The sequence below is a fragment of the Coffea eugenioides genome, unplaced genomic scaffold (genome assembly GCF_003713205.1).
Source record: "Coffea eugenioides isolate CCC68of unplaced genomic scaffold, Ceug_1.0 ScVebR1_39;HRSCAF=213, whole genome shotgun sequence".
NCBI lineage: Eukaryota > Viridiplantae > Streptophyta > Magnoliopsida > Gentianales > Rubiaceae > Coffea > Coffea eugenioides.
This window is the reverse complement of record NW_020864235.1, coordinates 98,795-111,530: the sequence shown is the minus strand read 5'-3', so window position 1 is coordinate 111,530 and position 12,736 is coordinate 98,795.

Genomic DNA, 12,736 nt, shown 5'->3' with positions numbered 1-12,736 from the left:
GCTCTACTAACCGTTTTGCAGGTCACATAGTCATGCCCACTAGAGTTGCATCTTACTCATACAATCAAGAATTCGTAGAGACCGAACCTTTCAAGAGGAGAGGTCCCAAGCGAAGTACCTCCAAGTACTCTAGTTCCATGCAATCCAGTTCACAATGTGGGTATCATTCACTCCGGAAGGAGATGCAACGCCACCGTGCTTTGTGTGTATACGAAAGGTATGAACAAGATTGTGATGAGTATGAGAAGGAGCAAAGCAGCTTGCGTAGAGCATCTAAATCAAGGTCAACTTCAAGCAAACAAGGTTCATCTAAGAAGCGTCTTGACAATCAAGACGAGGAGCTCGAGAATTTTCGAATTGAGTCAAAGCTTCGTGAAGCAAAGGATGAATTCCGAAGTCAAACTAAAGCATGGGTTGATTCTATGATGGAAAGACTTAGCCAAGTATGGGATTCCCACTTTGAGCAACTTAATCATGTGTCGACCGGTGGTAACAAAGGAAATATTCATCCTAGTCCCTCGTCGATTGAAGAGCCCTCTATGAATGAGATGCAGCTAAGCCATGAACATAATCCGAACTCAAGTGCAATGAATGGACAATGGTCCGAGACAAATGGAGTGGGAAAAGGCAAGAATAGTTTGGCCTTATTGATGAGTAAAGAGGAGGAGTTGGCCATGTTCGCAAAAGTTGAAAGTGTGGACGTTTTGTTTGCTAACAAGCTAACATGTGTTTTGTTTAGTACCTCTTCTTTTGTGCAGATTAAACAAAGTCAAGTAGAGTTGGTCATGGCATGTTCCATTCCCACGTCACTTGGACACTTCGCGAGTTTCCATGGAGTTTGTCTTCTAGGAGCTAAATCTCTTTGGTCTCAATTCATGGAACCATGTCAACTCAAACCTGTCCACACCATTGGAGGATTGATTCGAGCTCGTCTTAAAAGGGAAATTTCAGATTCTACTGCTTGTTCTCTACCTATGGTTCATTCCTCACCTTTGCCTTATTTTGAGCATGATACTAGCACTAACTCTTGTTGCTCTCATGTAGGTGTTAAAGAGAAGTGTAAAGGACTAGCACTGGCATCTCAAGTTGAATCAATTGGTAGAAGGAATATTGAAGTGTCAAAGGGAGTTTTCTCATTTCCATCTTGTTCTACACCTTCTTACCATCTAGTTGATAATGTACCATTAGTTCTTTACCCGATTTCCGAATTGCTTCAAGTTGAAGGTTATTTTGTTTTTGTAGGTTGTAACGCTGTCCAAAATTTTCCAACTATGGTTAAGAACTTGCAACCCGATTTCGTGCTTATTCCTGCTGAAAGTGGAGCACGTTCGGGCTTCTTCACATGTCCAAAAGCTGGTCACCACGAGCTTACTTCACCAACTCCAACTTGCACAAATTCATATGATTCGTATGGAGTGCGTCTCACTTCATTGCTGCCACTTTTGTCGGGTGATACCCACAAATGTGTCAATAAAGATCCGAACGTTGGTCTTACATCACTGGTTCGTACTTCTAGGGAAGTGCAACCTGATTGGTTCAATGTTTCACCTCCAAATAGGCAAGTTGTGCCAAATCAGCAACAACCAGGGACGAGTCATACCACCTTGAAAAACCCGATTTGGAATTTCTCTTGCTCCCATGAGCATCATTCTGAAGATCCTTATCTTGTGCATGAGAATGGTGACACTATAACAATGCACGGCCGAAGGATGATTAGAGCGCTTTGGATTGCTACCTGGAAGTTTCGCGAGCCTTACACAAGCTCTTTCCTATCTTGGCGCATGTCCTTGTTTGAGAGCCTAATGAAGCTGACCAAACGACATTTAACTTGGCTCGTGACCTTTCATTTGTTCCCAACGTGGCTGACTTCCAAACGCACTATCGATTTGAGTTGTCATACTACTAACTCTTGTTAGTATCTTCCATCCCCATCTGGATTTGAGGACAAATCCTTCTTAAGAGGAGGGGACTGATGTGTGCACGGATGGCGAGATGGATAGCGGCTTTAACTCAAGACTCTCATAGAGACCTCGAAGGCTTGAAGGATTTTAATCGGGTTATCTACACCATGACCCAAGCCCATGAAGAGTCAAGTGGGCCTCCAAATGAGTTGGCCGAATAGGGCCTTAGGCCTTATCAGTTATTTAGCAATTGATTAGTGTTTAAGTAAGAGCATGGGCCGGCCCATCTTGTCCCAAGACCATGGGCCGACTTTTCCCTTTCCTAGTCCCTTTAGGGTTTCAGTCACTTTAGCCTATAAATAGGCTTGCTTTGTAAGGTTTGAGGTGGACGTTTTATCAATAAAGTTTTGCATATTTTTTATTCTTCTTGAGAGAGAGATTCGACCCCCTTTACTTGCTTTGGCAAGGGTTTTGAGCAGTCTTGCGTCCTGTCCTAGATTGTTCTACCGACCTATTCCCCTGGAGTATTCACCTTCATTGGAGTGTCGTCTACCGTCTCGAATCAAATCGTGTCGTCCGTTTGGTTCTAGATCCCGCAATTCCAAGCGTTGGACATCCTCGCTAGATCCTTGGGCAAACGTGCTACGTGTCTCGAAACGTGTTGATCGAGGAACGTATCAATTAGTCTTCCTATTTGCTGGTTCCCACAAATTCTAAGGTCAAGTTCAAGATTGGAACTGATTTGGTTGTTTTTGGGAACAAGGGTGGAAAATTTAACTTGAACAGGTTGGAAAATTTGACTTGAATAGATTGGGAAATTTGACTTGAATAGGCTGAATGTTCTTCTTCTTTCTTTGTTTTTGTTTTATAATCAGCCAAGAAGAGTCAAATTTCGTGGCTAAAATGTTCTTAGTCAAGAAAGAAGATTGTTGTGGTGAAGACAAGGATTTTGGCAGCTGGAATTTTGCAGCCTTGTTGTTTACCAAGATTTGGTTCCCAAAACCCAGAAACTTCAAGATTCTTTCAAGAATTCAAGATGTTAATTTCCAGAATTCAAGAAACACGAAATTGAAGATGATTTCCTCCCCAAACAATCCAAGATTTCACGATTTGATCAAGACAGATTTTGGTTGTCTTCAAGAATCCCAACTAAAGTTCCAAGAACTTCAAGATTGTGGTTTTAAACAATTAGGAACTTCAAGAAACCCAAGTTTTGATCAAGACAGATTTCCAGGAATTTTTGTAAGGTTAGCCAGCTATTTTTTTTTTGTATGTAAACAAGAACACAAGGTAATAACTAGATAGGACTTCTAAAACCCTTGCTACAAACTGATTTTTTTCGGATGAACAGTAACCTCGAATGATCAAATAGAACAAAAGACTGGAATTGAATGGATATAACAGGATAGAAACAAGACACAAACACAAACAAAGAATCAAGAATAAGACACAAAAAAAAAGGCTGGACTAAACAAGGCTAACCACAGCAATTAACAACAACTAGACGCAAGTTTATGATGCAACAAATCTGGAAAAATAACGCAAGAACACGATGCAACAAATCTGGAAATTGCGGATAGCAAACTTAGAACACGAAAACAGAATTTTGGACAACTTGACTCGAAAGGAAATAAATAAAGGGATATAACGTGATACCTCTTAACTAGCTCTGATTACCAACTGATACGAACGTCGCCAACCTTGTGACGAAACCCGTAAAAGATTAGATTCAGGATCGACAAGAGGACACCAAGTTTGGAGCGGATGACCTCAACCCGTTAATCACGTGGTTAACGAACCTTGGTATAATGGTAGAAGACGCCACAACCTAGTGCGATTCTAGATTGATAAGTCACGAACACCTAGAGAAATTCTAAGGTATTCAAGAAGCCTTGGAGAAACCAAGAAAACTCTCAAAATCTGATTTATTCATTGAATGCCTAAAACCATTGGAAGTGTGGGCTATTTATAGCCTTACATAGAGATGAACAACTAAATGTGGAACTAGTCTAGAGTTGTGGTCTTGACTAAGACTAACAATTGTAGGCTTGACTATTTCCATAAGACTAAGAATTGTGGGCTTGACCAAACCTTATGAGGTCATCCCTTAGGTAAACAACCTTATGAGGTCATCGCTTAGGTAAATAACCTTATGAGGTCATCGCTTAGGTAATTAAAGCAAGACTATGGACCATTAAGCCCTTATTACAATGACTTAACTAAAACAGCAAATGTGACTAGAGAAGGGTCACACATGGTTCTCTTTGACGTGCACTACATGGATGACTTTCATTCCTTCATGCTCAAGACTCTCAATGACCTTGGGGACAATGTCTTGGCCTTGTATCTCATGAACAAGTCCTTGGAGTTCCTCCCTCATCTTGTTAGCTCGTGCTCGAGTTACGGGTCCTAGGGGAACTCGAATAGTTCGCAATGGTGTCTCTTGGTTCGTATCAGGGTTGAGATAGTATCAATAGTCTTCACAACTTCGGGGATTAGATTGGGTCAAATTTCTGCTGCCAAGCCGTTGGTGTAAGTTGTCTAGATAATGTCCAAGTGTGTATCACATCAAAAAGTACTAGCACGGCGGAGTCATCTGAGGCGATGGAAGGTAAAAATTTCGAGAACGAAATTTTTCTTAAGGGGGAGAGAGTGTGAGGACCCGAAAATTCCTTTAGAATTTCCTCCCATTTTTGAAAAATTAATTTATATTTCCTTCTATGTTTCTTTACTTGATTATTTAACTACTTACTAGCCCTAAATTTTATGGTGATTTCATTAGTTGAGTCAAGAGTTTTACTTTTACTTTTGAGGTTAGAGTAAGTTAGGGTTTTGGTATATTTTGGTAGTATGATTAATTAGTGAGGTGTGTACACTAAATTTGGTGGTTAAGAGTGAGTTTTATATAAGAGGAATTGTGTGATTAGAAGTGCTATTAATAAGTTAGTGAATCATAAGTTAAAACACTAGTACGCGCGAGTAAAGGAAAATCGACTTGAACCGACGTACATCGTTTGCTACCGATTGAGTACACCGCTTGACCAATACTTTCTTACCCTAACCTCCTTGTTTTTATTTCATTTAATCTTCCCGAAAATTAACCCTAAGCTAGCCGAAATTCTTGACCAAAAACAAGAGGAAAATTGGTGGCTTGCCAAGTGGGCCATCCATGCAACCTTTGATGCGGTTGAGCACGAGGCCCATGGTGCTCAAGTGGACCCTGTGAAGGTGCCCCAAGGCCCAGTGACACGAGCACGAGCTAAGAGATTCAAGGAGTCACTGCAAGCCTTGGTTCATGCCGTCCAAGCCCAAGAGAAATCGCCCATTGAAGGGATTGAGTTGGAAGATCCTTGCAAGACTACTAAAGTGTTGATTACAATTGAAGACGCAAGTGTCCAAGCTTCAGACGGTGGATTGGGTCGCAGTTAAGTCCCTCCGCTGAGCTTACGATATATATTTTATTGGGCTAGTTTCGGCCAAGAGAGAAGCCCAAGGGCTGGCCGAATTTCCTTCATGTTTTCCAAGTTTTATTAGGCCTTAGTCAAGGCTACAAATACCCTTAAGTCATTGTTTACAGTCGGTTTTGCGATATTATTAATAAAATTCCAGAATTTCGTCTTCCATTAAGGTAAATTCCTTTAGCTTGTGAAAGCTAAGTTGTAACAGCCCCACCTTCCCCTAAGGCGAACCAAAGGGGTTAGCGGACTGCCTGCCCAGCTCTCGCCAGGACTACGGATCCGTTTACGTCAATCTAACACGTTCCGAAACTTACCAACGAGCGTAAGCAAGTCAAAATGGCAACATAACCCAAAATAAGAAAAATGAAATCCGGAGTCGGCCAAGATAGTAACCGACCCGTCAGAACCCAACCGAAAGAGCACGCAAACATTCACATCTGAACTTTAGCGATTACAATCCAAAATGACATACAAAAGTTTTCAAAAGTTAATACATATACACGGTTTGCCAAATCAAAAGAGAAAACGCCCCAAAAGTACACTTAGGGTTTTAATACATGAGCTATACAAAAAATATGTTCAACTAGCTCAATTTGGCGGCCATTTGTCAAATCCAGACCAAAAGGGTTTATTTTCCTGTAAGGAAAACAAAAGGGAACAGAAAGGGGTGAGCTTGCGCTCAATGAGGTACCAAACATATAGCAGAAAAATCATGGCATTTCACATTTAACAAATCAGATACACATTCCAGATGTAAAGCAAAGGAACCAATGATTCAAATCAGAAGGATACGGGTGGCTCTCAGGAGCCAAATTTCCAGCGCAGTACTTGATCCAAACCGGTTGACTCTCCGTCAACATATATAGAACCAAAACGTCCGTAGACCCCTCTTTACACCGAATTCCGTCCACCAAACACCCCTTTACCGGGCCCGCTCACCGTAATCGAACAGAAATGGTAATACTCGAGTATACCCGGAATCAAGGGTCTCAATACCCAAAATCCCCGAACAGACTACCGTGGTTCGTTATCTAATCGTCCAGGCCCTTGCCGGCCCGACTCGAATAACTTAGCCACAGGACTGAGCTCATAGGTCATAGAAATCCGAACAGATGCAGACACAGATAACAGATTCAAATTTTACATAGTAAATTGGCATATGAACAGACAAGAGAACGAGTGTGATAAAGTACACCCTCGTCTCAAACAAATAAACAGATTGCAGAGCAGAAATCAATTTAAACAGCAATGGAGGGGAGTGGTACACTCACCGGTTCAACTTCAAAAGTTTTCACTTCAAATTGGCCTTAATCGCCAAAAACCCTAAAATAATCAAAATAAACCAATTGAAGGTTTCACATCCAAAATTGAGTAAACGGAATGCACAAGTGAGGCTCGACTACACGTCGTACGCCTTGCCAAATAAATACTAGTGCGAGGGTGGAAAACATGATTTTCTTGGAACAAAAAGATAACATGAAGACCTAGGCGCCAAACAACCCAAAAGCCTTTCATTTCTATCAAAAGGCAAAAAACTTAAAGAACCAAACGGCCTAGAAAATCGGGCAGCACTTCCCCTAGATTTCTTACTTTTCCAGCCATTAAGGCTTCATTATTTCCTCAAATCAGTCCCAACATCTCACACAAAAGTCATCTCATTTCCCAAAAGCCATTCACTAGGCTCAAAGTAAAAGTTAACTAGGAAATGACCGGAATAAAAGTAAGCCTTAAAACATACAAACAAGTGCAATGAGACTCGATAACTGATCATAAATCAATGCCAAATATGACCCCAATAGGGTTCCATGAACATATACAAACAGTAGAGAAAACCAGAAAATTCGGAAATGCAATTAGCTTTGGCCCTGAAAAAAAATAGTTTTTGACTTCTTTTTGCGGTAATGGCACCAAATGCCCTATGATTATCGGATGAAGGTGTAAGACCCACCATTTCGAAGATAAAAGACAGGGCTACAACATCACAGAAGGTCACTCAACCCAGTTTTGAGTGCAAACAGGTCAACAATGCAAGATACTATATCAAAAACGTAAAACAGATTCACCAAAATGCATTCTAGCGGAAACATCATAACTCAGGCTCTACAAGTCCAAATCCAGAAATTCCAAAGGTATATGGTAGCTAAGACATCAAGCTACATTTCATCAGAAGACCTCAAAGGCCAAATCGTGCATTTTCATGGTCGAAAATGGAAGACTACACGAAAACAGAAATCTGGGCGCGAAACAGGTTTCAAAAACAGTCAAGGGTATTTCGGTCATTTCACATGTTACAGTGGTCGGATCAAGCTGAAAATTTACAGGAAACTATTTTATAGCCTTGGCTAGAACTTTCATGTTTTGGCCAAAATCTACTTCAGTGAGGATCAGGGTGAAAAGTCACGGTCAAATTGAGTGAAAAGGCAACCCTGTTCGCAGCACCCCTTCCTAGACCAGTCTCAGTATTTTCAACTTATCTCATTCTAAACTACTCCGATTGACCTGAAATTTTGTAGGCGTCTCTAAAATGTCATTCCCTACAACTTTCATGTTTTAAGCCAAGGCCAATTCGGCCCCTAACTAGGACCTAAAATTTCGGACAGAATGAAGAACCAAGGAACCCTAATTTTCCAGATTTCTTCCAAAACAGAAATTGATTGCAATTGTCCACTTTTTCCACCTCCTATAGTCATTAGAAACCATATCCAATCATCATAGATAACCACACCATCATACTTATATTAAAACAGAAAAATCCCCAAAATTACCAAAGTTCATCAATTCAACCAAGAATCACAATATAATCCATAAAGTGGCACCTTATACCACCATTAAGCATCACTCAAGCTTCATTAAGTGTAGGAGAAAGTTCAAACACCACTTACCTAGAACACAAGAGAGGAAGAGTTGTTGGACACCTTAGCTTCTCCAAACACTTCACCAATCAACTCACCACCACCAAAAGAAGGATTTTTATGGAGCAATTCTAAGTTTAATTGGTTGGAATGGAAGATTGAGCTAGTTGGAAGCTTGAAATTTGGAGAAGTTTTCTTTCTTTTCCTAGAGAGAGAGCCAGCCAAGAAGATGAAGACAAGAGTGAATTTTGTGTGATTTTTGAGATATTTAAGCAATTGGTCAAAAAAAATCAAGAAAATCAATAGTTGTCCTACAAGTGCCACCACTCACCAAGTGACACTTGTCACTACATTTAAAGCATTTCTATCCCTTAAGTCTCTCTCACATCAATCACATCTCAACCTCTACTTATCTCTTAACACCCGATAAATTTCAACCAGTATCCAAAACTTAACCTAATTGGCCGAATTTTTCTGAACTTTTCGCACTAGTGGGTCCCACGTCCGATATATATCCTTAATTTTTCAAAAACTCTCCAATACAAGAAAAATCATCTAAAAACTATAATTACTCATAAAATTCACCAGGAAAATTTCCTAAGCCAGAAAATGCAGAAAACATGCCATTAAAGGGGATAAACCCTAGGAAAATTATTAAGAGGAATTTACGGGTTCTCACACTCTCTCCCCCTTAAAAGAATTTCGTTCTCGAAATTCCTTATCATTGACTACTCCGGGATTAAATTGAGCATTATACTTAGCTAACCGATCTGTACCCCTTCACTGGACAAGTTCAGTAAATTCTTACCTTCCATGAGTTTTACTTGGTCTAGGCAATAATACTAAACCAAAATAAGCACGATGCATGTGAGTAACACTCAAAACTTTTATGATAACACACATTTATACATTCCAAACAAGATCAAAACATATATATACAAGCCAGTCAAAATTAAGCCACACACATATATACAGCCAGTTAAGTCTAGTACAAACATAAACGATCCACCGAGGAATGGCCTTTCTAGTTCACCAAGTCCTTTCTAACCTAGGCCCTCATATCTTTCGTATCCGGGCGCAAGAATCCCATCTAAGATAATTCACAACTCGAGCCGGCCGGTCCCAAGAGTAAACCATCCTTATTAAAGATTCCTACCCGACATACATACCTAGCTTCCTCGAGTCCCATGATAATGATTCGTACACTTATCACATGCCCGGTTCATAACTTATGCTCAAACGAGCACTTAGACATATTCATGAAATTAGGACCACAACACCACTTGGCCCAGTCTCACTCCGCGCAGAGACCACGCGAACTGGCTCTGATACCACTTGTAACAGCCCCACCTTCCCCTAAGGCGAACCAAAGGGGTTAGCGGACTGCCTGCCCAGCTCTCGCCAGGACTACGGATCCGTTTACGTCAATCTAACACGTTCCGAAACTTACCAACGAGCGTAAGCAAGTCAAAATGGCAACATAACCCAAAATAAGAAAAATGAAATCCGGAGTCGGCCAAGATAGTAACCGACCCGTCAGAACCCAACCGAAAGAGCACGCAAACATTCACATCTGAACTTTAGCGATTACAATCCAAAATGACATACAAAAGTTTTCAAAAGTTAATACATATACACGGTTTGCCAAATCAAAAGAGAAAACGCCCCAAAAGTACACTTAGGGTTTTAATACATGAGCTATACAAAAAATATGTTCAACTAGCTCAATTTGGCGGCCATTTGTCAAATCCAGACCAAAAGGGTTTATTTTCCTGTAAGGAAAACAAAAGGGAACAGAAAGGGGTGAGCTTGCGCTCAATGAGGTACCAAACATATAGCAGAAAAATCATGGCATTTCACATTTAACAAATCAGATACACATTCCAGATGTAAAGCAAAGGAACCAATGATTCAAATCAGAAGGATACGGGTGGCTCTCAGGAGCCAAATTTCCAGCGCAGTACTTGATCCAGACCGGTTGACTCTCCGTCAACATATATAGAACCAAAACGTCCGTAGACCCCTCTTTACACCGAATTCCGTCCACCAAACACCCTTTACCGGGCCCGCTCACCGTAATCGAACAGAAATGGTAATACTCGAGTATACCCGGAATCAAGGGTCTCAATACCCAAAATCCCAGAACAGACTACCGTGGTTCGTTATCTAATCGTCCAGGCCCTTGCCGGCCCGACTCGAATAACTTAGCCACAGGACTGAGCTCATAGGTCATAGAAATCCGAACAGATGCAGACACAGATAACAGATTCAAATTTTACATAGTAAATTGGCATATGAACAGACAAGAGAACGAGTGTGATAAAGTACACCCTCGTCTCAAACAAATAAACAGATTGCAGAGCAGAAATCAATTTAAACAGCAATGGAGGGGAGTGGTACACTCACCGGTTCAACTTCAAAAGTTTTCACTTCAAATTGGCCTTAATCGCCAAAAACCCTAAAATAATCAAAATAAACCAATTGAAGGTTTCACATCCAAAATTGAGTAAACGGAATGCACAAGTGAGGCTCGACTACACGTCGTACGCCTTGCCAAATAAATACTAGTGCGAGGGTGGAAAACATGATTTTCTTGGAACAAAAAGATAACATGAAGACCTAGGCGCCAAACAACCCAAAAGCCTTTCATTTCTATCAAAAGGCAAAAAACTTAAAGAACCAAACGGCCTAGAAAATCGGGCAGCACTTCCCCTAGATTTCTTACTTTTCCAGCCATTAAGGCTTCATTATTTCCTCAAATCAGTCCCAACATCTCACACAAAAGTCATCTCATTTCCCAAAAGCCATTCACTAGGCTCAAAGTAAAAGTTAACTAGGAAATGACCGGAATAAAAGTAAGCCTTAAAACATACAAACAAGTGCAATGAGACTCGATAACTGATCATAAATCAATGCCAAATATGACCCCAATAGGGTTCCATGAACATATACAAACAGTAGAGAAAACCAGAAAATTCGGAAATGCAATTAGCTTTGGCCCTGAAAAAAAATAGTTTTTGACTTCTTTTTGCGGTAATGGCACCAAATGCCCTATGATTATCGGATGAAGGTGTAAGACCCACCATTTCGAAGATAAAAGACAGGGTTACAACATCACAGAAGGTCACTCAACCCAGTTTTGAGTGCAAACAGGTCAACAATGCAAGATACTATATCAAAAACGTAAAACAGATTCACCAAAATGCATTCTAGCGGAAACATCATAACTCAGGCTCTACAAGTCCAAATCCAGAAATTCCAAAGGTATATGGTAGCTAAGACATCAAGCTACATTTCATCAGAAGACCTCAAAGGCCAAATCGTGCATTTTCATGGTCGAAAATGGAAGACTACACGAAAACAGAAATCTGGGCGCGAAACAGGTTTCAAAAACAGTCAAGGGTATTTCGGTCATTTCACATGTTACAGTGGTCGGATCAAGCTGAAAATTTACAGGAAACTATTTTATAGCCTTGGCTACAACTTTAATGTTTTGGCCAAAATCTACTTCAGTGAGGATCAGGGTGAAAAGTCACGGTCAAATTGAGTGAAAAGGCAACCCTGTTCGCAGCACCCCTTCCTAGACCAGTCTCAGTATTTTCAACTTATCTCATTCTAAACTACTCCGATTGACCTGAAATTTTGTAGGCGTCTCTAAAATGTCATTCCCTACAACTTTCATGTTTTAAGCCAAGGCCAATTCGGCCCCTAACTAGCACCTAAAATTTCGGACAGAATGAAGAACCAAGGAACCCTAATTTTCCAGATTTCTTCCAAAACAGAAATTGATTGCAATTGTGCACTTTTTCCACCTCCTATAGTCATTAGAAACCATATCCAATCATCATGGATAACCACACCATCATACTTATATTAAAACAGAAAAATCCCCAAAATTACCAAAGTTCATCAATTCAACCAAGAATCACAATATAATCCATAAAGTGGCACCTTATACCACCATTAAGCATCACTCAAGCTTCATTAAGTGTAGGAGAAAGTTCAAACACCACTTACCTAGAACACAAGAGAGGAAGAGTTGTTGGACACCTTAGCTTCTCCAAACACTTCACCAATCAACTCACCACCACCAAAAGAAGGATTTTTATGGAGCAATTCTAAGTTTAATTGGTTGGAATGGAAGATTGAGCTAGTTGGAAGCTTGAAATTTGGAGAAGTTTTCTTTCTTTTCCTTGAGAGAGAGCCAGCCAAGAAGATGAAGACAAGAGTGAATTTTGTGTGATTTTTGAGATATTTAAGCAATTGGTCAAAAAAAGTCAAGAAAATGAATAGTTTTCCTACAAGTGCCACCACTCACCAAGTGACACTTGTCACTACATTTAAAGCATTTCTATCCCTTAAGTCTCTCTCACATCAATCACATCTCAACCTCTACTTATCTCTTAACACCCGATAAATTTCAACCAGTATCCAAAACTTAACCTAATTGGCCGAATTTTTCTGAACTTTTCGCACTAGTGGGTCCCACGTCCGATATATATCCTTAATTTTTCAAAAACTCTCC